Below are 23,772 nucleotides of genomic sequence, written 5' to 3'. Positions count from 1 at the left end.
TTTTTTTTCTGAGTCTTTTTACAAAAACTACAATAACACAAATACTGTAGACTTCTATAATTCAAACAGCAAATAGCTCAATATGGACAACATCCATGTGCTACAGCTAATTTTAGACACAAACCGATGGCTTCAAACATGCTCTTTTAAAATAAGAATATGCCACTTCTCCAAATCTTAATTTGGTTAAGTTTTCTTTGTCAATAAATTAAAATGTATGTAATGTGCATATGCATATACAACATCAGAAGAGTGTATGTTGTGTATACACTTATCTGTTACACACACACACACACAAGTATCTACACAAATCCCTGAAGAGGATTCAAATGTTCTCTCTGATTTAAAAGGCCATTCCCTACTACACAATTACATTCAACACCATTATGATCTCCTTTCTGCTATAGGTAACTTGCTACACTTATGCTGGATGTTACTAGAATCATGAACCAAGAATTATACAGTAATTTCTAACTCAAAGTAAATGAAATGGTCCTATTTAACATGCCACTGAAAATTATAATAGTGCCAGTGTAAAAATGAGCAAAGTTGGGGCAAAGAAATTGTTTCCTCTTTCTGACTCAGTGTTTAGGTAAAAGTATATTTTATAAGTGGAAAAAAAAAAAAAACTCCATCAAGACCAATGATTATACTCTATCCAGTTAACACTAAATTGATGGATCCGAAAGGTCACAAGGTCACAACTCTGTGTCTTATTCTGCTTTTAAACAATCTCTAAGATCTTTTGCAGCCTTGTTTTGTAAAAACCTCCCTATGTTCAAATTAATGGTGGGAAAACAGAAAAAAATTGATATTATATTAAAAGTTGAGATGAGTCACTCTGGAAAAAAGTATAAAAAGAGTGGACAAAAGTGACCCCTTTGACAAATTCTGCTTCAAAAAAAAAGGAATAATTTACAAAAGCAAAGTTTCTTCTTAACAAGAAACAATTTGACATCACACAATCACTGAAGCAATAAATGTACTATTACATTCAACCAGAGAGACAAAGGTTCAGAGTATGAGAAACAACCAACCTTTTCAACACTCCAAATATGTGGGTATCAGTAATGAAGTTACATTAAGAAAGAAAAGCAAGTTCTCACTTGAGTACAGAGAAGAACCAAGTAACCCTGAGACAAATTCTGATGGGTAATAAAAAATGAGACATGATCTGGAAACTGAGATTGAATTCTAAAGCCCCAGATTGGTGTGTGACACTGGCAATAACCACTATCAGTCACAATGGAAAGAGGCCTACAGGTATGCACTGAGTTATTCCCCCACCACTCACTTTTCCCCAGCCCATCTCTACACCAAAGCACCAAAAATTTGAATAAAAACTATTACTTATTGAAAAGCATTTAAAATTGCAATATAAAACCCTTTAAAATCTTTTGTTCTTGTTGTTTTAAAATATTTATTTATTTATTTTAAAGTAAGAGTTACTGAGACAGAGAAGCAGTGAAAGAGAGAGACAGAGAGGTCTTCCATCTGCTGGTTCACTTTCCAAATGGTCACATGGCTGGGGCTGGGCTAGACCGAAGCCAGTAGCCAGCAGCTTCCTCCAGATTTTCTATGTGGGTGCAGGGGCCTAAGCACTAGGCCTTCTTTTACTGCTTTTCCAAGCAATTAAAGCAGTTGTTAGCAGGGAGTTAGACTGAAAGTGGAGCAGCTGGGTCTCAAAAAAGCACTCATATGGGATGCCAGCATTTTACCTGCTACACCACAGCCCTGGACCATTCCATCTTCCTTGTCTGGTAAAAAGATTGTGGCAATCTTCCTGTGATACCAGAGCTATCAGGATTTAGGAGGCATCAGCCATTTGCAGTCACCAACTGTGTTGACAAACTAGGTTTCAGAGAGCTCCAATTCTGGAAATAATGGAGGTAAAATGAAGTGGTAGAGAGCAACACAGATTCTCAGAAAAGGCAGGTTATCCCTCCAGTGATGGCCATACCTTCAATAACTTTCTAAGTACCACTTCCTAGATCCTTGCCTGTCCTCAACCCACTCACATATCTCTTCTAAAAGCTTATACAAACTTTCCAACATCACACTATCTTTGATAGCTTATGGATTAGTTGAGGTATCATCACTTAAATCTTAAATCACTCTTGGCATTAGAGTGAATAATTAATAGCTTGGGCCATGCAAAGCTATGACCTTCACCCTTCTAGGATTTCCTTGCCTCTGCTGTGAAGAACTATTGAGAACATTTGGGCCAGAGGGATGTTCCTTCAGGTGAAATCCCTATTCATGGAACCCACTGCTTCACACACCATTAGCTACTTTGTTCTAAACTAAACAGGATCAGGGCCAGCACTGTGGCACAGAGGGTTAACACCCTGGCCTAAAGTGCCAGTATCCCATATGCGTGCCGGTCCTAATCCTGGCTGCTCCACTTCTGATCCAGTTCTCTGCTATGGCCTGGGAAAGCAGTATAAGATGGCCCAAGTCCTTGGGCCCCTGTACCCGCATGGGATACCCAGGGGAAGCTCCTGGCTCTTGGCTCCAGATCGGCACAGTGCCTGCTGTTGCAGCCAGTTGGGGAGTGAGCCATTAGATGGAAGACCTCTGCCTCTCCTCTCTCTGTGTAACTCTGACTTTCAAATAAAATTAAATAAATCTTTAAAAAAATTTTTAAAAATAAACTAAATGGGATCAGCATTCAGTTTCCTAACTATTCTCACAGAATCCATTGTCCTTGGAAAGTAGATTTTGTGTAAACAAGAGCATGGGCAGGATACACAGTGCAGCAATGGGCCAGAAACTTCATTACCTGAGAAGGCACCACAAAACCTACTACTGTCTAATAGTAAGGCAGCCTGCACACACTTCACAGTGAGTTCTCTGTGAATTTGGGGGTATTTCACTGGTATTGTTAATATCTTAGTACTACAATGGATAAAATAATGTCATCCAGGCCACTAAAAGGATTCCTCAGTGGCTGAGCTAGAAGTGAACTTATACCACAGGCCTCCCTGCTCCTCACACAATCTGTAGGCTCCCCTTTCTCCATTGTCATCTTGGATTGTCTATCCCATCTGTGGAGATTCTGGAACCACATCTGCACATGTGAAAGAACACACTGGCTTTCTGGTACAGCACCCACTACTGAGAACATGTGTCTCACTTTCTAGGGCTCCCTGTGGGCCTGTGAGGCCTCTACCTTATCCCCAACCTTCAGGGAAGCAGAATTCATTTACAGCTTGTGGAGCAGCATTGAGAGAAACACAGGGCCTAGAAAATCTTGGAAGAACAGGGCAGGGCTGAGAAGGATGGCACATGCTCAGAAGGAAATGGAAAGGCCTTCCGATGGTTCTGTACTAATGATGTCACAAGATGATGAGACTACCTTTCTCATAAGCCTCTGCACCCCTGCACTAAGAACAAGAAGAGTGGTATGTCTATTTGCTCACTATTCAGCCCTACTGCCTGGAGAATACATGTAATGCATTGAGATTGGTCTCTATCCAAGTGGAATTCTCATGATCAATTCTTAGCCTGACAAATTCACATTTGAAAGAAATGTGCTAGGAATGGAGAAATTTGAACATTGCTGTTTAATGATATTTGTCACTACTTTATTTCTATTTTTCTGTTAACTGTTTTGTAGGTATAGAACACACATCTAGGGGCTGGCACTGTGGCGTAGCAGGTAAAGCCAGTGCCTACAGTGTGGGTATCCCATATGGGTACCAGTTCGCAGCCCAGCTGCTCCACTTCCAATCCAGCTCTCTGCTGTGGCCTGGGAAAGCAGTGGAGGATGTCCCAGGTCCTTGGGCCCTTGCACCCATGTGGGAGACCCGGAATAAGCTCCTGGCTCCTTCCAGATGAGCGCAGCTCTGGCCATTGCAGCCAATTGGGAAGTGAACCAGTGAATGGAAGACCTCTCTTTCTCTCTCTGTGTAGCTTTGACTTTCAAATAAATAAATAAGTCTTTTTAAAAAAGAATATATATCTATTTATTACAGATACTTAAAGCAGGAGGAAAGTCACCATGACTCTACATTAAGATACTTAAGCAACAAACTAATATTCTGTGGCAACACATATTTCACCCTTGAAAAAAGAGGCTTTCTCTAAAGTACTACAATAATTCATTACCTATCAATGAATCATATTTCTCAGTTGAGAAAACTATCCTAGTGCATATACTGGAATAAGATAGTGAGCCTTAAGGTGGATACACCTCAAAATCACTGCACAATCACAGATCTGCCATTTCCTGGAACCTAGGAAATCATAAGGCCTCTCTGTCCAACACATACACCATCTATCTGACTACCTAATACATTTTCATTGTCTAACAGCTGAACCTGAACTTTTCCCTCCATTTGTGATTTTTGCCACCAATTAGGCAAGGAGATCAGTGCAAGGGTTTCAAGGCACTCCCACCCCTATTGCTGATCTCCTTCCAATAGAGATAAGCCTGTATTCTATAGCCAGAGTTGGTGTGGGTTTGAACAGGGATGTGAAGGCATACTCACTCTTAAACAACAATTAACCCCTTGTTGTTTCTATGCATAAGATATGGTTTTCCCGGTTCTCTGATCCTGCCTTTGTCCTTCAGTGATTGTCTTCTGCAAATTAAGAAACCTGCCTCAAAATGTTAAGCCTAGATCTCTCCATTTCAGATCAGAGTGGCAATTGCACCTGAATATATAGGTCTCAAAGTTGTATTCCTTGAAATAGAAAATAAATTTTCAGGAATCAAAGAATTAGCTTGAGGGCCAGCATTTTGGTGCACCAGGCTAAGCCACTCTGCAACAATGGCATACCATATGGTCACAAGTCTGAGTCCCAGATGCTCCCACTCCAACACCCTGCTAATGCACCTGAGAAAGCAGTGAAAGATAGCCCAAGTTCTTGGGCCTCTGCCATTCACATGGGAGATCTGGATGGAGTTCCAGACTCCTAGCTTTGGCCTGTCTCAACAGATGGAAGATCTCTCTTTCCCCCACTCTTTCTCTGTAACTCTGCATTTCAAATTAACAAATAAATCTTTTAAAACTTTTTAAAACAAACTAGTTTGTTCCATGAAGTAGCTCGTTGATTAGTCCTTTTCTAGTAATTACTGCTCCAGAATGGTGGTAGTCACACACCTCTGCCAGCATGAGTTGTTCATACTATGATTGGAGATGTGGATTCTATGAGGAGTTCTAATAAGAGAAAAACTGGAAAGATCATATCCATTTATAGGTAGTTGACCTCAGGCACTCACTTCCTCTTTGTCTTACCTGTACCCTCTATGTAATGAGTAGAGCTCATGATTTTGGGCACTAACTCAGTGACAGGAGTTCTCTGATTTATACCAAATGCAGAAGAATTAATAGTCCCTCATGTGATGATAAGGAAAATGATGACCCAACAGTAGGATTGACTAATTGAGAATACCATAAGGAATAAAAGCTGGAATAAGTCCTTTCTGACACATCACTAATAAAAATATTTAGGCGTATACCTGTGGTGTCTGACCATGCTTGGTTATCCATTAATTTAATTCATGAATATATTTTCAAAAAAGACATACGAGATAAGACTAATATCACCTTTCTCCACCATCCCCTGCCCCAAATCAATCATTGTATTTCATCCAGTTTCTATGCTGTCATCACTTTCTCACGCATTTATATCCATATCTACAAATAAATGTGCAGTACAGCTTACATAGGGGAAGTCACATTTTACATGAATTTGAATTTGAAATGCATTAAAAATGTTACTTAAAATTTTGATAATTCAGGGCCGGCGCAGTGGCTCACTAGGCTAATACTCCGCCTTGCGGCACCGGCACACCGGGTTCTAGTCCCGGTCGGGGCACTGGATTCTGTCCCGGTTGCCCCTCTTCCAGGCCAGCCCTCTGCTGTGGCCTGGGAGTGCAGTGGAGGATGGCCCAAGTGCTTCAGCCCTGCACCCATGGGAGACCAGGAGAAGCACCTGGCTCCTGCCTTTGGATCACCGTGGTGTGCCGGCTGCAGCGTGCTGGCCATAGCGGCCATTGGAGGGTGAACCAACGGCAAAGGAAGACCTTTCTCTCTGTCTCTCTCACTGTCCACTCTGCCTGTCAAAAAATTAAAATTAAAAAAATTGATAATTCAATACACCTGGTTAAAACTTTGTCAATATCATATCACATTCTTCTTTTTTTTTTTTTGACAGGCAGTTAGACTGAGAGAGAGACACCGAGAGAAAGGTCTTCCTTCCGTTGGTTCATCCCCCAAAAGGCCACTATGGCTGGAGCTGTGCTGATCCGAAGACAGAAGCCAGGTGCTTCCTCCTGGTCTCCCATGCGGGGGCAGGGCCCAAGCACTTGGGGCATCCTCCACTGCCTTCCCAGGTCACAGAAGAGAGCTGGACTGGAAGCAGAGCAATATGGACAAAACCAGCACCCCAACCGGTACTAGAAACCGGAGTGCCAGTGCAGCAGGCGAAGGATTAGCCTAGTGAGCTGTGGCACTGGCCAATATCATATTCTTAAGCAGCAGAACTGAGGTATGAATATATTTCACTTACCATGAAATTCATCCATTAAGGATGTACATACAAGCCACCAGCTTCCAGTTATGTATAGCAATCACCACCATTACTTTTAGAATATTTTATCACCCCCAAAATACACAGGGATAGGCATTTGACCAAGTGGTTAAGATGCTACCTGGTTACATCCACATTCCAGAATGACTGGGTTTGAGTACCAGTTCCACACCTGATTTAATTCCAGCTTCCTACTAATGGGCACCCTGTGAGTACATCGCCCAGTGAGCAATAGCATAAGTAGTTTTGACCCTTTGAGCCATATTGGAGACCTGGATTGAGTTCTAAGCTCCTTACTCCTGAGAAGTTGTGTGTTTTTTAAAATATTTATTTATTTATTTGAAAGGCAGAATTACAGAAAGGCAGAGGCAGAGGCAGAGAGAAGTCTTCCATCTGCTGGTTCACTTCCCAAATGGCCGCAATAGCTGGAGCTGGGCTGATCCAAAGCCAGGAGCCAGGAGCTTCTTCCAGGTCTGCCACATGGATGCAGGGACTGAAAGACTTGGGCCATCTGCTGCTGCTTTCCTAGGCACATTAACAGGGAGCTGGATTCAAAGTGGAACAGCTGGGACTCGAACCATCACCCATATGGGACACCAGCACTGCAGGCAGTGGCTTTACTCGCTATGCAACAGTACCAGCACCTCCCTTGAAGTCTTTAATGAATTAATTAGAAAACAGTAAAAACAGAGAGAGACCTTCCCTCTTCTGGTTCACTTCCCATGGTGGGCTATATTACAACTAGGAGTCAGGAATTCTACCTACACTTCCCATATGATACAGCACTCTAACGTGACATGTGGGCATCACCATCTGTGGGTTAACCTGCTGTGCTTCAATGTCCTGCACATAAGCTCCCAGTTTTGACTTATCTCAGCCTCACCTATGGTGAATATTTGATTACTGAACCAGCAGATGGGAATATTCTCCATCTCTGCACTCAAATAAATGAAATTGAAAAATAATTGCGCACCCTTTTGCTACCTAGTGTCTATCCTCATTCCTCCAATCCAAAGCAACAACAAATGTGCTCTGATTATACAGATTTCCCGATTGGGGATGTTATATGTGATGGAAGCTGAGATCAAAGTGTTCTTTTGCTTAATATACAGCCTCCATCAGTCAAGTATGGTCTGTGCTTCACCTCTAGCTGAACTCACCCAAAACCTAATCTTGGCAACAGGGAACTAGGCACAGAAGTAAGAAGGATGTCTTCCTTTTGCCTAGAAGCTGGTAGGAGAGGGAGCCCTGAGTTCACACTTCCACTAAATGAGAACTGGGGGTGGTGGTTATTAGGTGGATTCAAATACAATTAACTCTCTATGCTCTTCAAATCTTGGATTTTCTTCAATAAATATCTCTTTATTTGTTGTATATCTTTAAGACCATTACTAGGAGTGGGTGTTGTGCCATAATAGGTTAAACCTCCAATTGCAGCACCAGCATCCCACATGGATGATCAGTTCCAACTGTTGGAAACCTGTATTCAAGAACATTTCTTAGTGTCTTCATAAATATTACTGACAATGATTTCAGAAAAGAATACAAAACTGTGAGGCTGGTACTGTGGTGTAGCAGGTAAAACTACCACTTGCAGTGCCGGAATCCCATATGGGTACTGGTTCCAGTCCAAGCTTCTCCACTTCTGATCCAGCTCTCTGCTATGGCCTGGTAAAGCAGTAGAAGATGGCCCAAGTGCTTGTGCCCCTGCACCTGCATAGGAGACCTGGAAGAAGGTCCAGTGATTACAACTGTGTTTTATCAATGGTAGCACTCCATCAATTCTGTGAATTCCTTTTGATAAAGGATAGACAAGGATACCTTGGGCTAAAGGAGACAGATGAAAGGTTGTGCTCTCCATTTACATTGTAGTGGTTTGGACTCAGTATTTTTAGAAGACATGGCTTAAAAGAGGTTCTTGTCTCCCTATAAGAAAAGAGTTTCAGACATGGGACGGAGTAGTGGCACACAATGCAGCAAGGTTTAATGAGGTAGTGCATCTCTCAGAACACATGAATCCCAGAGTGCCAGGTCTACATTCAGACTTGGATTTATAAGGGTGTGGAATCTACTTTTTCCCCACAGTTTCTCCTCCCATTCCTCCAGTCTCTTCTGAACAAAGGGCTTCTTGGGTACAAAACTGGTGAAATTCCTCCCAAGGTTTTATTATCCAGTGTGAAACTGGGTAGTCCTCTTTACACTGGCAAGGACGATTATTCTCACTGCTTTTCTTGGGAGGGGAGTGAAGACTGGGACCACCTATAAGTTACTGGGGTGTGGGCTGCTTCAAAGCTATCCCTCAGGCTGCTCCATTCCTTTCTGCAGGTGCCTTGTTTTCCTTAGGTCCCTTCTATATTTCTATCTTTCCACCTAACAGTATTATAAAAGAACTCAAATATCTTTAGAAGAAGAATATCTGTTACAAACAAAAGCAGAGGAAATCGTCTGATTACACTGAACAATTAAATACATGAAAAAAAGCCATCATTAGAGTCAAGTGGCTTTTTATATAAGTATTTTGTCATGTCAGGCCATGACAGTGTCAAACTAAGGAGCATAAAGTAGCTTACAGAAGATACCTAGTAAATTGACAGAGGAAATAATTAATTAAACAGAAACTATTAAGAGGAGAAAACATATTTAGAAAAAGATTTCAAAATTAAAGATCAAGACACTTTGCAGACATGTACTACTATATCTATCTATATATTTTTAGAACCTTTATTGTTTTAATGTAGAGGAACAAATCCTTGCCCTATATCAGTGTACATAACAATGCCCAAGTTTTGGAAATCCATGTATATAATTTTCTTCTAATCTCATGCAAGATTTACCACAAACCTATAATATCCTATAACATTCCTTTCAGTTATTTGTTCTATATTGTTTCTCTGTCTCCTTGCAGGACATCAGCTGTTTCACTCAAAGTCAAATATTGCTTGTTTTTCCCTTAATTGAAATAGCTTTATTTACTAAGACACATCCTTGTGTCTGGAACTTCCTAAACATTTCTCTCCCTTCTGCTTACTGGTTCCTTAATTTACATTTTGCAATAATCTTTTGAAGCCTCTAAAGTAAGTATAAAACATTTCAAAGAACATATAAATTTTTAAAGATTTATTTATTTATTAGAAAGGCAGAGTTACAGAGAGTCAGAGGCAGAGGCAGTGAGAGAAAGGTCTTTCATCCGCTGGTTCACTCCCCATATGGCCACAACATCTGGAGCTGGGCAGATTCAAAGCCAGGAGACAGGAGCTTCTTCTAGGTCTCCCACAGGGGTGCAGGGGCACAAGCACTTGAGCCATCTGCTACTGCTTTCCCAACTGGTAACAGAGAGCTGGATTGGAAGTGGAGCAGCAGGGTCTTGTACTGGTGCCCATATGGGATGCTGGCATTGCCGACAGCAGTTTTACCCACTATGCCACAGCATTGGCTCCAGAAAATATAGTATTTTAACATAGTTACTTAAAAGTAATTAAAATGGTTTGTCATGTAACAACAGTTTATGAAAATATTTACTAAAAGGCCCAATGAATTTTGCATATTTTAAAAAACCAACAGTATACGAATTTGAAAATATTTATCTTTTGTGTTTACTAACTTATTTTAACAATTGTAGATTTTTTTAAGAAACTAAGATATAAAAAAGAAAAAGCATGGTTATAATTTGAAGTCATGTCTTGCCAAAGAACAATTCTAGAAACTAAGAGCCTGGCACTGTGGCATAGAGGGTAAAGCTACCTCCTGCAGTGCCAGCAGCCCCCCCATATGGGTGTTGTTTTGAATCCCAGCTGCTCCACTTCTGATCCATCTCTCTGCTAATGTGCCTGGGAAAGCAGTGGAGAATGATCCAAGTGCTTTGGACCCTGTGACCATGTGGAAGAACCAGAAGAAGATCCTGGCTCCTGGCTTTGGATAGAACCAGCTCTTGCCATTGCAGCGATTTGGGGAGTGAACCAGCAGATGGAAGATCCTCTCTCTCTCTGCCTCTTACTCTCTGTAACTCTACCTTTCAAGTAAATAAGTAAATCTTTAAAAACAAAAAGAAACTAAATTAAATTATACTTCTTACAAATGAAATAAGAACATTGTATCACACCTTTTATGCACTATTGTTCTTAGGTCAAAGTTATACATTATTTTAAGGTATCTAAGAAAAACAAGTATACCTTTTGCAAGCAAAATATACTAATGACTCTGAAAACATCTTTAGTTTGTTTTTACCAACAAATTTGAAACAATATAAGGTGTCATATGAGCCAAAATATATTTGGATTAATCTAATAGTTTTAATTTATGTGAGTCATCACTGATGTATGTCACATTAAATAGAGCTTGTCACAAATTCCTTTCTTATCTGGGCTCTTTTTTTGGTCAGCTCCTTGAAACTTAGTTTTTGTTAATTACAGATGTGTAAATGTGTGGCTTGTCCCAAGGTCAGAAAGAAAGAAAGGAAAGTACAGTGCTGTTATATGTAAATGTAGAAAAAGAGTAGATGCCCTCCCCCGCTCAGTCTTAGGGGATCAGGTGCTCCCCTGAAAAGAGTTTCTTTTTTTTATTATTTAGTGAATATAAATTTCCAAAGTACAGCTTATGGATTACAAAGGCTTCCCTCACCCCACAAATCCCACCCCCGTAACCCTCCCCTTTCCCAACCGCTCTCCCCTTCCATTCCCATCAAGATTCATTTTCAATTCTCTTTATATATAGAAAATCAGTTTAGTATATATATATATATATATATATATATATATATATATATATATATATATATATATATATATATATATATATGGATTTCAACAGTTTGCCCTCCCATAGCAACACAAAGTGAAAAAAATACTGTTGGAGTACTAGTTATAGCATTAAATAACAGTGTACATCACATTAATGACAGAGATTCTGCAAGATAATTTTTTTTAAAAAAAGATTATTTTTCTATGTAATTTCCAATTTAACACCAAGGGTTTTTTTTCATTTTCAATCATCTTTATATACAGAAGATCGCTTCAGTATATACTAAGTAAAGATTTCATCAGTTTGCACCCACACATAACCACAAAGTGTAAGAATACTGTCTCAGTACTAGCTATATCATTACTTCACCTTCGACAACCTATTAAGGACAGATCCCACATGGGACGTAAGTACACAGTGACTCCTGATGTTGTCTTAAAAATTTAACACTCTTGTTTATGGCGTCAGTAATCTCCCCTGGCTATAGCCATGAGTTGCCGAGGCTATGGAAGCCTTTAGGGTTCGCCATCTTCGATCCCATTCCGACAAGGCCATAGTCAAAGTGGAAGTTCTCTCCTCCCTTCAGAGAAAGGCACCTCCTACTTTGATGGCCCCGTTCTTTCCACTCACTGAGATCCTTCATTTAGGTCTTATTCTTCTTCTTCATCTTTTTTTTTTCCCCAGCGTGTCTTGGCTTTCCATGCCTAAAATACTGTCATAGGTTCTTCAGCCATATCTGATTGCCTTAAGGGCTGATTTTGAGGCCAGAGTGCTATTTAGGACATCTGCCATTCTATGAGTCTGCTGTGTCTCCCCCTTCCCATGATGGATCCTTCTCTCCCTTTTTTTTTATCAGTTAGTATTAGCAGACATTAATCTTGCTTGTGTGATCCCTTTGACTCTTAGGCCTATCAGTGTGATCAGTTGTGAACTGAAATTGATCACCTGGGCTGGTGAGATGGCATTGGTACATGCCACCTTGATGGGATTGTATTGGAATCCCCTGGCACTTTTCTAACTCCATCATTTGGGGCAAATCCAATTGAGCATGTCCCCTATTATACATCTCCTCCCTCTCCTTTTCCCATTCTAATATTTAACTGGGATCACTTTTCAGTTAAGATTTAGACACCTAAGAATAATTGTGTGTTAATTACAGAGTTTACAAAAAATACTAAAATGGATAAAGTGTTGCATTGTACATCAAAAGTCAGCCCCATAGCTGATCAAGTCACTATTTCTCTTAGTGTCCATTACACTTCCACAGGTTACCCTTTGGTGTTCAGTTAGTTGTCGCCGATCAGGGAAAACAAATGATATTTGTTTCTTTGGGACTGGCTTAATTCACTTAGCATGATGCTTTCCAGATTGCTCCATCTTGTTGCAAATGACTGGGTTTCATTGTTTCTTACTGCTGTATAGTATTCCATAGAGTACATGTCCCATAGTTTCTTTATCCAGTCTACTGTTGATGGGCATTTGGGTTGGTTCCCGGTCTTAGCTATTGTGAATTGAACTGCAATAAACATTAATGCACAGATGGCTTTTTTGTTTGCCAATTTAATTTCTTTTGGGTAAATTCCAAGGAGTGGATGGCTGGGTTGAATGGTAGGGTTATGTTCAGGTTTCTGAGGAATCTTCAGACTGACTTCCATAGTGGCTTAACCAGTTTACATTCCCACCAACAGTGGGTTAGTGTCCCTTTTCCCCCACATGCTCTCCAGCATCTATTGTTGGTTGATTTCTGAATGTGGGCCATTCTCACCGGGGTGAGGTGAAACCTCATTGTGGTTTTGATTTGCATTTCCCTGATTGCTAGTGATCTTGAACATTTTTTCATGTGTCTGTTGGCCATTTGGATTTCCTCTTTGAAAAGATGTCTGTTGAGGTCTTTGGCCCATCTCTTCAGTGGATTGTTTGTTTTAATGCTGTGGAGTTTCTTGATTTATTTGTAGATTCTGGTTATCAACCCTTTATCTGTTGCATAGTTTGCAAATATTTTTCCCATTCTGTAGGTTTCCTATTCACTTTCCTGATTGTTTCTTCTGCAGTACAGGAACTTCTAAATTTGATGCAATTCCAAATGTTAATTTTGGCTTTGACTGCCTGTGCTCCTGGGGTATTTTCCAAGAAGTCTTTACCTGTGCCTATATCTTGCAGGGTTTCCCCAATGCTCTCTAATAATTTGGTGGTGTCTGGTCATAGATTTAAGTTTTTGATCCATGTTGAATGAATTTTTGTGTAAGGTGAAAGGTAGGGATCTTGCTTCATGATTCTGCATGTGGAAATCCAGTTTTCCCAGCACCATTTATTGAATAGACTGTCCTTACTCCAGGGATTAGTTTTGGATCCTTGATCAAATATGAGTTGGCTGTAGATGTTTGGGTTGATTTCTGTGTTTCTGTTCTGTTCCATTGGTCTATCCATCTGTTTCTGTACCAGTATCATGCTGTTTTGATAACAACTGCCCTGTAGTATGTCCTGAAATCTGGTATTGTGATGCCTCCAGCTTTGTTTTTGTTGTACAATATTGCTTTAGCTATTCGAGGTCTCCTGTGTCTCCATATGAATTTCAGCATCATTTTTTCCAGATCTGAGAAGAATGTCTTTGGTATTTTGATTGGTATTGCATTGAATGTATAAATTGCTTTTGAGGGAATGGACATTCTCTTGATGTTGATTCTTCCAATTCGAGAGCATGGAAGATTCCTCGATTTTTTGATATCCTCTTCTATTTCTTTCCCTAAGGTTTTGTAATTTTCATCGTAGAGATCTTTTACGTCCTTGGTTATGTTTATTCCAAGATATCTGATTGTTTTTGTAGCTATTGAGAAGGGGATTGAATTTAGAAGTTCGTGTCAGCCGTGACATTTTCTGTGTATACAAAGGCTGTTGATTTTTGTGCATTGATTTTATATCCTGCTACTTTGCCAAAATCTTCTATGAGTTCCAATAGTCTCTTAGTAGAGTTCTTTGGGTCCCCTAAATAAAGAATCATATCGTCTGCAAAGAGGGATAGTTTGAGTTCTTCATTCCCAATTTGCATCCCTTTAATTTCTTTTTCTTGCTTAATAGCTCTGGCTAAGACTTCCAGAACTATATTGAAGAGCAGTGGTGAGAGTGGGCATCCCTGTCTGGTACCAGATCTCAGCAGAAATGCTTCCAACTTTTCCCCGTTCAATAGGATACTGGCCATAGGTTTTTCTTTTTTCTTTTTCTTTTTTTTAACTTTTATTTAATGAATATAAATTTCCAGTGTACACCTTATGGATTACAATGGCTTCCCCCTCCCATAACTTCCCTCCCACCCACAACCCTCCCCTCTCCCGCTCCCTCTCCCCTTCCATTCACATCAAGATTCATTTTCAATTCTCTTTATATACAGAATATCAATTTAGTATAAAGATTTCAACAGTTTGCACCCACATAGAAACACAAAGTGAAACATACTGTTTGAGTACTAGTTATAGCATTAAATCACAATGTACAGCACATTAAGGACAGAGATCCCACATGAGGAGCAAGTGCACAGTGGCTCCTGTTGTTGACCCAACAAATTGACACTCTAGTTTATGGCGCCAGAAACCATCCTAGGCTGTCGTCATGAGTTGCCAAGGCTATGGAAGCCTTCCAAGTTTGCTGACTCTGATCATATTTAGACAAGGTCATAAAAGACCGAGTGAGGATAGTAACCAATGATCCTAAGAGTGGCATTTACCAGGTTTGAACAATTATACAGCATTAAGTGGGGAAGAGGACCATCAGTACACACAGGTTGGGAGTAGAGCCATTGGTGGTAGAGTAGAGGTTATGATTACAAAGGAATGAGGCCAGAGTGCACTAGACAGGGTCTAGAACAAAGGACAGAGTCATTATTAGAGGAGCTAAGAAAGGTGCTGTCTAAGTTACAATTAAGTTTTCTGATTGAGAGGCAAATAGAACCTGATAGAAGGGGCTTGATAATAATCTGGTGGGCTTTCGGCCTTGTAAATTCAGAGGCCCAGACCTATCTATCTCTTCACATGGGGTATATCCTAAGGGAGGTGTGAACCTCCTAGGGGAAGGCACTCTGTTGACTTTCATTGCTCGGCGCCGTCCTCGTCCAGCAAGAGACAGAGACCGAACACTTTGCACGGGGTTCCTTTATTGCTCGGCAAGCAGGAGATCCAGCTTCGATCTCTTCTGGGCAGGAACTTCCCTTACACCCGCGTAGCAAGGGTTTATATGCACAATACACGTCACAAATCAGGTGATAGGCTAGAAGCGCGGGGATAGGACAATCTCGTGGCAAGGCGGGAAGGAGCGAGCTAGAGCGGGAAATCTAAGGCGGGAAGGAGCGAGCAAGAGCGGGAACTCCCTGAGATGAGGAAGAACCCGGAAGCAGGGAGTCGGCGCCATCTTAGGGGCACGGTTCCTCCGGTCTGGTTCCCTACATCTCCCTCCTTTTGTTTTTGCACAAATCACATCCCCGACGGCCCTGGCTCATGAGGGCCAGGAGAATATTTACTAGGCAGAGAGTAGAGGTGCATACCCAGCGTGCTTGTGATCCGTTAGTTACGGAACTTCAAGGGCCTGGCCACAACCCCTGATGTCTCCGTTAGGGATCAGTTTTTATTCCCTTTTGCTGGGGCAGGCTGGGAATTGAACCTGCATGCATATGCATATGCTCTCCCAGGACCCCCGGAACCCCCGGGTGGACTCCTGCTGCAGTACCTTTGGTCTCGCATACCCAGTTTTCGCTCCCCGTCAGGGATGGGTGATACAGCCCAATGAATGAGAGGGGGAACAAGACAACTCGAGGAAGGTGTGTGCCTGATGGAGGCATTGTCCATATGTGAGGCGTGAGTAGGGATGGGGGGACGAGGGTTTTAATCGCTTTGTTAGCTGTTGGTGGCGGAGCTGGTCCTGTGGGCCTCCGCCATCAGAGATATGCACGGGTGCCGTAGTGCGCCAGCACGCCCACTGTCCAGGCGTACCAACACAGGGGGCTGAGAGGTAGGGGGATGAATGGACTACCTGTGGCAAATGGTCAGGACTAGAGGACCTGCGAGTACTTTGTAACTGGGTGGCATAGTACGACTGACCGCCAGAAGTGCATTGGAAGTATGAGGAATCGCAAGAGCTGTGCATGGATTCTTGAAAGGTCGAGCAAGGACAGGAGTGGTTTTTGCTATGGGGATCAGAAACGCGGGGTTTGGGCACACATATGTAGCCGCGTGGTAGGCCGGGGATCCCCTGGAGGGGCAGATATGCAGTTTTGTCCCCACAATCAGCTGTGGCGATGTGAGTACGCTGCAGTACGGTGTTGCTGGTCCCCCCCTTGCAGTCGCAAGGGTTGCCTACGTTCTGCAGTAAAGCAGTGGGGTTGGAGTTAAAGCCCGCATAAGAGCCAGGGAGCAAAGCCGCTGCCAGTATGAAGAAGCGGAAGGGGTGCATCTCACGTCTCGTTGTTTTGTTGCAATTTGTCGTCCTGTGAGAGCGTGGTAATCTCGGTTATCTCGGGGGAGATGTCGTCCGTAGGTGATAGAGGTGTATCTTGTGGCGGCGGGGCTGTTTTTCTGACCAATCTTTCCGGTATCCAGAGAGGTTCTCTTCCAGATTCCTGTGGGAAGACACAGACCGCGCCTCGGTTCCAGCATAATACCGGATCCGGGCCGTACCACTTTCCCGTGAGGACATCTTTCCAACGGACATAGCCTCGTGAAGATGGCTCCTTTAACATGTGTCTCTCAGCGGGGGACATAGAATGATCTGTCAAATTCAAAAAGTTTATAGTAAACAGTGCAAGGGAGAGGCGCATTCGAGGGGTTTTGCCCGTGGCAATTCCCTCCTTTTGTTTTAAGAGAAAAGCCTTGAGGGTTCGATGAGCCCTTTCAATTATGGCCTGTCCCTGAGGGTTATAAGGGATTCCAGTTTTATGTTGTACCTGCATACGGGTGCAGAAATCTTGGAATGATTTACTTGTGTATGCAGGACCATTATCTGTTTTTAAAGTTTTTGGTTTGCCCCAGGCTGCCCATGCAGCAAGGCAGTGATTAATGACATGGGTGGTACGCTCACCCGTCTCCAGAGAAGCAAAAATTACTTGGGAACAGGTGTCAACTGACACATGAACATACTTTAAGGTCCCAAACTCGGATATGTGGGTGACATCCATCTGCCAGATATGTCCTGGTAGTAATCCTCGGGGATTAACCCCCACCGAAGGCACAGGGGTTAAAGTAGGGCATGCGGCACAATGGCGAACAATATCGCGAGCGGCAGCACGAGAAAGACCGAATTTGGCGGCAAGGGTTTTTGCGTTTACATGGAACTCTGAATGAAACTGGATAGCCTGCTCTTCTGGGGAAGAAAATTGGAGTATCCAAATGGGGCGTGTGGCTTGATCAGCTATAGCATTGCCTGTGGTCATGGGTCCAGGTAAGGAAGAATGAGCTCTAATATGAGTAATAAAGAAAGGAGCAGACCGATTCCAAATAGATTTTTGCAGGGTGAGGAAAACTGTCGCTACGGAGGATGAAGAATTGACTAGTCCTGCGGCCTCAAGGATAGACACAGAATTAACCACATAGCGTGAATCAGACACAATATTGACAGGTCCGGGGAAATCAGAGAAGACTTGGTTAACTATAAGAAGTTCAGTTACCTGGGGGGAGTTAGTAGCGAATTGGAATGTTTTTGGCACAGATCCTGAAACAACATATGCACCGACTCCTGTTTTAGAACCGTCGGTATACACTACTGGGGCTCCCTGTAAGGGCTTTTGGGATGTGGACTTTGGAAAAATAACTGGGTGAGACTGAACAAAGGTTAGCAAAGGATCAGAGGGTGTTCTGTTTGTAATAGTTGCGGAAGTGGAGCAGACTAAAACCGCCCAAGCATCAGTACAAGCGATTAGCACACGTACCTGTTCCATGGAATAGGGGACAACAATGGTGGATGGTTCGCGTCCAAAATGTTGGATAGCCCTCTGAATGGCTAGGAGAGTTATCTCCGCCACTGCCACGGGATAGTAACTAATAGATCTAGTAGATGACATTGAGGGATGGATCCAGAGGAGAGGCCCATCCTGCCATAGGACCGCGGTGGGCTGTTTAAGGGTGTCGAGGACCCAAAGAGTAAGGTCTCCCGCAGGGTCCCAACGTTTTAGGGCAGCTTTACTAAGGGCATCGTTGACAATTGACAGTGCTTGTTTGGCCTCAGAGGTGAAGGTTCGGGGGGAAGCAAGATCCGGGTCTCCTTTAAGTATATTAAAGAGGGGCTGCAATGCAGCATTAGGAATGTTAAGGTAGTGCCTAATCCAATTGATATCCCCTAAAAGTTTTTGTAAGTCATTTAGAGTGGAGATAGCATTGATTTTTATTTGAATTTTTTGAGGTCTAATTTGAGTAGGGGCGACTATAGCCCCAAGATAAGAAACTACAGACGACAATTGCACCTTATTAGGTGCAATATGCAGCCCTGCCCCTTCCAGCACTTGTTGGAGTGTACTGTATAAGGCCAGGAGCCTCTCTGCTGTGGGGGCTGCACACAGTAGGTCGTCCATATAATGTAGGCACCTGCAGTCGGAATATCGGTCTCTAAGAGGTTTTAGTACTTGGGCTACATAGACTTGACACATGGTGGGGCTATTAGTCATACCCTGAGGCAAGACTGTCCACTCCCAACGCTTGTCCGGTTGTTCCTGGTTCTGGGTGGGGACAGTAAAAGCAAAACGTGGGGTATCCTTTTTGTCCAATGGAATGGAAAAGAAACAATCCTTAAGATCTATTACAATAACAGGCCATTGGTTGGGAAGTGCCGAAAGCAGAGGAAGACCACGTTGCACAGGGCCCATAGGCTGCATCTGTGCGTTGACTGCCCTAAGATCATGTAAGAGTCTCCATTGACCTAATTTTTTGCGGATGGCAAAAATAGGCGTATTCCATGGAGAGGTGGATGGGATCAAATGACCAGCGTTGACCTGCTCCAAGACCAGAGTGTTGACTGCCTCCAGTTTCTCCTGAGATAGGGGCCACTGTGGAACCCAGACGGGTACGTCCGTTAGCCACGAGATGGGTAAAGGCTCCACTGGTTTAGGAGGCGAAACAGTGACCCCTAGGAAAAACCCAGGCCAACTTTACTTGGTCTTTGTTTTGGTTCAATGGGGGAAGGGTGGCCCTGGAGCTGGACACCGAGTCCCTTGCCTGGGACGTAACCCATATTTTGTAGCATAGATCGTACTGCAGGGGAAGTGGTGACCAAAGCAACATCCATTTCGGCCAGGACGTCTCTCCCCCAAAGGGAAATGGGTAGAGGTAAAATGAATGGAGAAAACTGTCCTCTATGACCCTCGCTATCCTGCCATGACAACAAGGCTGCACTGATTTTTGGGAAATGAGCAAAACCAAGTCCTTGCAAGGTTTGTTCCGCCACATTTGTAGGCCATGTACTAGGCCAGTCCTTTGTTGCTATAATGGATTTGTCGGCTCCTGTGTCTAAAAGTCCCTTAATGTCCTTGCCATTAATCTGCAACACTAAAGTGGGACGTTCATTTAAAAGCATATGTAAGCCGGTAAAATTAATGCCAGAGGACCCAAAGTTACCAGCGCCGCGAACGTGGTTTTTAGCTGGGATTAAAGAGTGAAGACTGGGCAGTAATAACATTTGTGCGATACGGTCTCCAGGATTGATTACTAAAGGTCCCTGAGGGGCCTGAACCATGATCTTTACTTTACCAGTGAAATCAGAGTCAACTACCCCGGGGATCACAGCTAGCCCTCGGAGGGCGGCGGAGGACCGACCCAACACTAATCCAACCGAATCCGGGGGCAGAGGACCGGAGCAGTCGCTCTCCACTAATTGTACCCCCATCTCCGGAGTTAAGAGGAGAGGGGAGGTGGCGCGGAGGTCCAGGCCTGCGGACCCGTGAGTGGCACGGGCTGAGGGTGCACTGGGTGTAGCGCAGACACGGGAGGTGGAACCTGAGAGTAGATTTGATTTTGGGGGCTCCTCGCTGGGTTGGGGAGCCCCCTCTGGCCGTTTTTTGGCCCCTGGGCGCTACCTGTAAGTGGGTTGCCATCGATATCGAAAGCAGAACGGCATACCTCTGCCCTATGAGGGCCCTTGCGGCAACGGCGACAAGGCTCTATGCCTGAAGGCTGTGCCGTGGAATACCCATGGCTGAGATTGGGGCAATCGCGTTTTCTGTGACCCGGTTGATGACATTGGAAGCAAAGTCCTGAAGATATGGGGGGTCGGGTCGATTTAGATTTTGGACTGTTTTCTTTGACTTTTGCCAGCATCGCAGCTAGGCCCGCATTAGTAAGTGGCCCACCGGTATCTCTGCAGTATTTTAACCAGGAGTCCAGAGATTTATGTCTATATTGTCGAAGAATGTTTTTGCACTCTTTATTAGCCTGCTCAAAAATAATTTGTTTGACCAGTGGCTGAACGTCAACCTCGGAAGGGAAAATACGCGACGCAGCCTCAAGTATGCGAGCGACAAAATCAGCGAAGGGTTCGGCCGTGCCCTGAACGATCTTGGTGAGGTGGCTAGCTGAGTCACTTGGATTGGACGCCTGCCTCCACGCACGTTGGGCACAGTTGGAAATTTGCCTGTATACTTGTCTAGGGAATTGGGTCTGGTCAGCCTGATAAGGTCCACGCCCTAAAAGCATATCAGCATTCCACGTAGGGTGGCCGTCCTCAGCATTTTCATCTGCCTGGTCATGACAGCACTCTGTATTCATAGATTGCCACAAAAGAAAGCCGCCTGGACTTAAACAGGCCCGAGCCAATTGGGTCCAGTCGCTAGGTGTTAAAATGGACTGGCCGACTGATTCAAGGAGTGACAATGTGAATGGGGCTGTGGGTCCATAGTCATGGACCGCAGCCTTAAGTTGTTTTAATACTGTCATGTCCAATGGTTCGTGCCGGGCCTCTCGCGTGCCCAAAGCCAAAACAGGGTAAGCCTGAGCGGGGGCAGCGGGAGCGCCAGTTCGCAACTGTTTCCAGGCTTGTTGATGAAACTGTCTGCCTGAAAAAGGTGGCACATTTGGGACGTTTAATGGCCATGGCGGCACGGGTGTTAGATGGGGCTGAGGCACGCCTACATGACCGCCAGTAGGAGGCGCTGCGTCTTTAATCTGATGGGCGGGCACGACATCGATAGGAGGAGCCGTAGGCACTAGAGGGCGTAAACAGGCATCTTTTAACTTTTGCCGCAGCTGCGCATACGTAGGAGGCGGGGATTTAGGATCGCCGTCCCCTTCCCCCTCAGACTCAGAGGAGGCGGAGCCACATTCGGAGCCTGAGGCCAGTGAGGAAGTCTGGCATCCCGTGTCCTTAAATTGTATGAGGTCCCGGGCGCCGTCCGAGCTCTGAGAACGAACTTCCTCGAGAGCCTCGCGAACCGCCGTAAGAGTCGGGCGGTCCGCTCCCACCGACCTCTCCTCTTGGAGGCACGCCCGCAGTAGTTCCCATAAGGGGAGAACAACGGGGTCGATATCGGGTTCCTGGGGATCGTTAACTGTGCGCCGGAGATCCTTTCCTAATTTCTCCCAAGACTCAAGAGTTATTTGGCCCTCGTGGGTGAGCCACGGCGCAAAGAAATCAACACTTCCAAGGAACCTGACAAGTGTGGTCTTAGAAACCTTAATCCCTTTGCTACGCAATAATGCTTTTAACGGATTAAGCAACATTGAATGGCTAGATGAATTTCCCATTTTCAGTTTAAAGCGGGAAGACACGTCCGCTATCTTATTTTCAGTTTAAAGCGGGGGAACAAGTCTGCTATTCTTTCAGTTTAAAGCGGGGAAACAAGTCTGCTATTCTTTCAGTTTAAAGCGGGGAAACAAGTCTGCTATTCTTTCAGTTTAAAGCGCGGAAACAAGTCTGCTATTCTTTCAGTTTAAAGCGGGGAAACACGTCCGCTATCTTAGGGTGCGTCCACCCTCCAACCACGAGATATACCTCACTCGCGGGGCCCAGACGGTAAGACTGACCTCGCTTACCTTCTACTTACCGGGCAACGTAGAGGAAGTTCCCCGTACGGGCCACCAGCTGCTCGGCGCCGTCCTCGTCCAGCAAGAGACAGAGACCGAACACTTTGCACGGGGTTCCTTTATTGCTCGGCAAGCAGGAGATCCAGCTTCGATCTCTTCTGGGCAGGAACTTCCCTTACACCCGCGTAGCAAGGGTTTATATGCACAATACACGTCACAAATCAGGTGATAGGCTAGAAGCGCGGGGATAGGACAATCTCGTGGCAAGGCGGGAAGGAGCGAGCTAGAGCGGGAAATCTAAGGCGGGAAGGAGCGAGCAAGAGCGGGAACTCCCTGAGATGAGGAAGAACCCGGAAGCAGGGAGTCGGCGCCATCTTAGGGGCACGGTTCCTCCGGTCTGGTTCCCTACATTTCATTACTTGGCTGGCCTGGGAGGAGAGCTGGCCAGGTAAAGGCAGGGGGCATCTCTAACAAGAAATTTACAGTTCTGCCTGCAATGTTGCTGACCCTACTTGGCCATCCCCTCAGCTGCAGTGGTCACTTTGGAAGTTGGGCTGAGTGAAGGGCTTTTCAGCTTAGAGCCAATAAGATCTGTGGCTCTGACCTGGACATCCTTCGACTCAAGGGCAGGTCCATTTCCAGTGATCCAACTCTTGGCAGAGCTGCCAGGGCGCTTCACAAGCTGACTTCTGCTGAAGCCCAGACTTACCACTTTGAAAGCCACTGCAGTGGACTGGCCTGTTGGGTCTCCTTGAGGGCAGATCACTGTACAGATCAGCCATTCATAGGCCTGCCACCCATTGCTTCTGATGCCGAGCTTTCTTTTCCTCCTGGTTTGTGTTAAAGCAGACCAGAGGATGCAAGTCAAGGGAGTGCCCGTGTCCCATCTCTAATCTTCGGTGGCCTGAACTACAAGTCTATAGTCACAGGCGTGTTCTGTAGTAGTTTTTCTAAGGTAGACAATGCCCATGAGGAAAATTATATTCTCACTTTAAAACTTTCTTTCCCTTTGGTCTGAAAGGGAGGTTTTTTCTACTTACTGTATACTTCACTGATGGTGAAGTGAATCTAGCTATGAGATTATTATTTAAGTTCTTATTTTGGCTATGCTATTACAGAAAAATGTTAGCCATCTCTTTTATAAGGTCTAAAGATTAAATTGTATGTCCTACAGATTCCTTCATAATATAATTAGTTTCCTACCTTGAAGAGAATAGAGAAATGAAAGAACAAGTTGGGCTTGGAATAGAGAAATGAGGGAGCAAGTCCCAGATCGCTTGCTGACAATAGCAATATCACATGAATACTTAGCAAACCGTTTCAACCATTAGATAACAACTTAAGAAAACATTTACCAGAAGGTCCAATGCCTTCTATATATTTTTAGAATCATGTATTTGAAAACACCTCTTAAATATCTAACATAGTGCAGTTTGTTTAACCAGTAAACTTAAGCACAACCATCTAAAATGTTTTTAGTTTCTTTCTACCAACAAGTTTAAAACATGAT

Source organism: Lepus europaeus, unplaced genomic scaffold, assembly GCF_033115175.1.
Source record: "Lepus europaeus isolate LE1 unplaced genomic scaffold, mLepTim1.pri SCAFFOLD_66, whole genome shotgun sequence".
Taxonomy (NCBI): domain Eukaryota; kingdom Metazoa; phylum Chordata; class Mammalia; order Lagomorpha; family Leporidae; genus Lepus; species Lepus europaeus.
The sequence above is the reverse complement of the archived record's forward strand: the minus strand, read 5'-3'. Positions refer to the sequence as shown.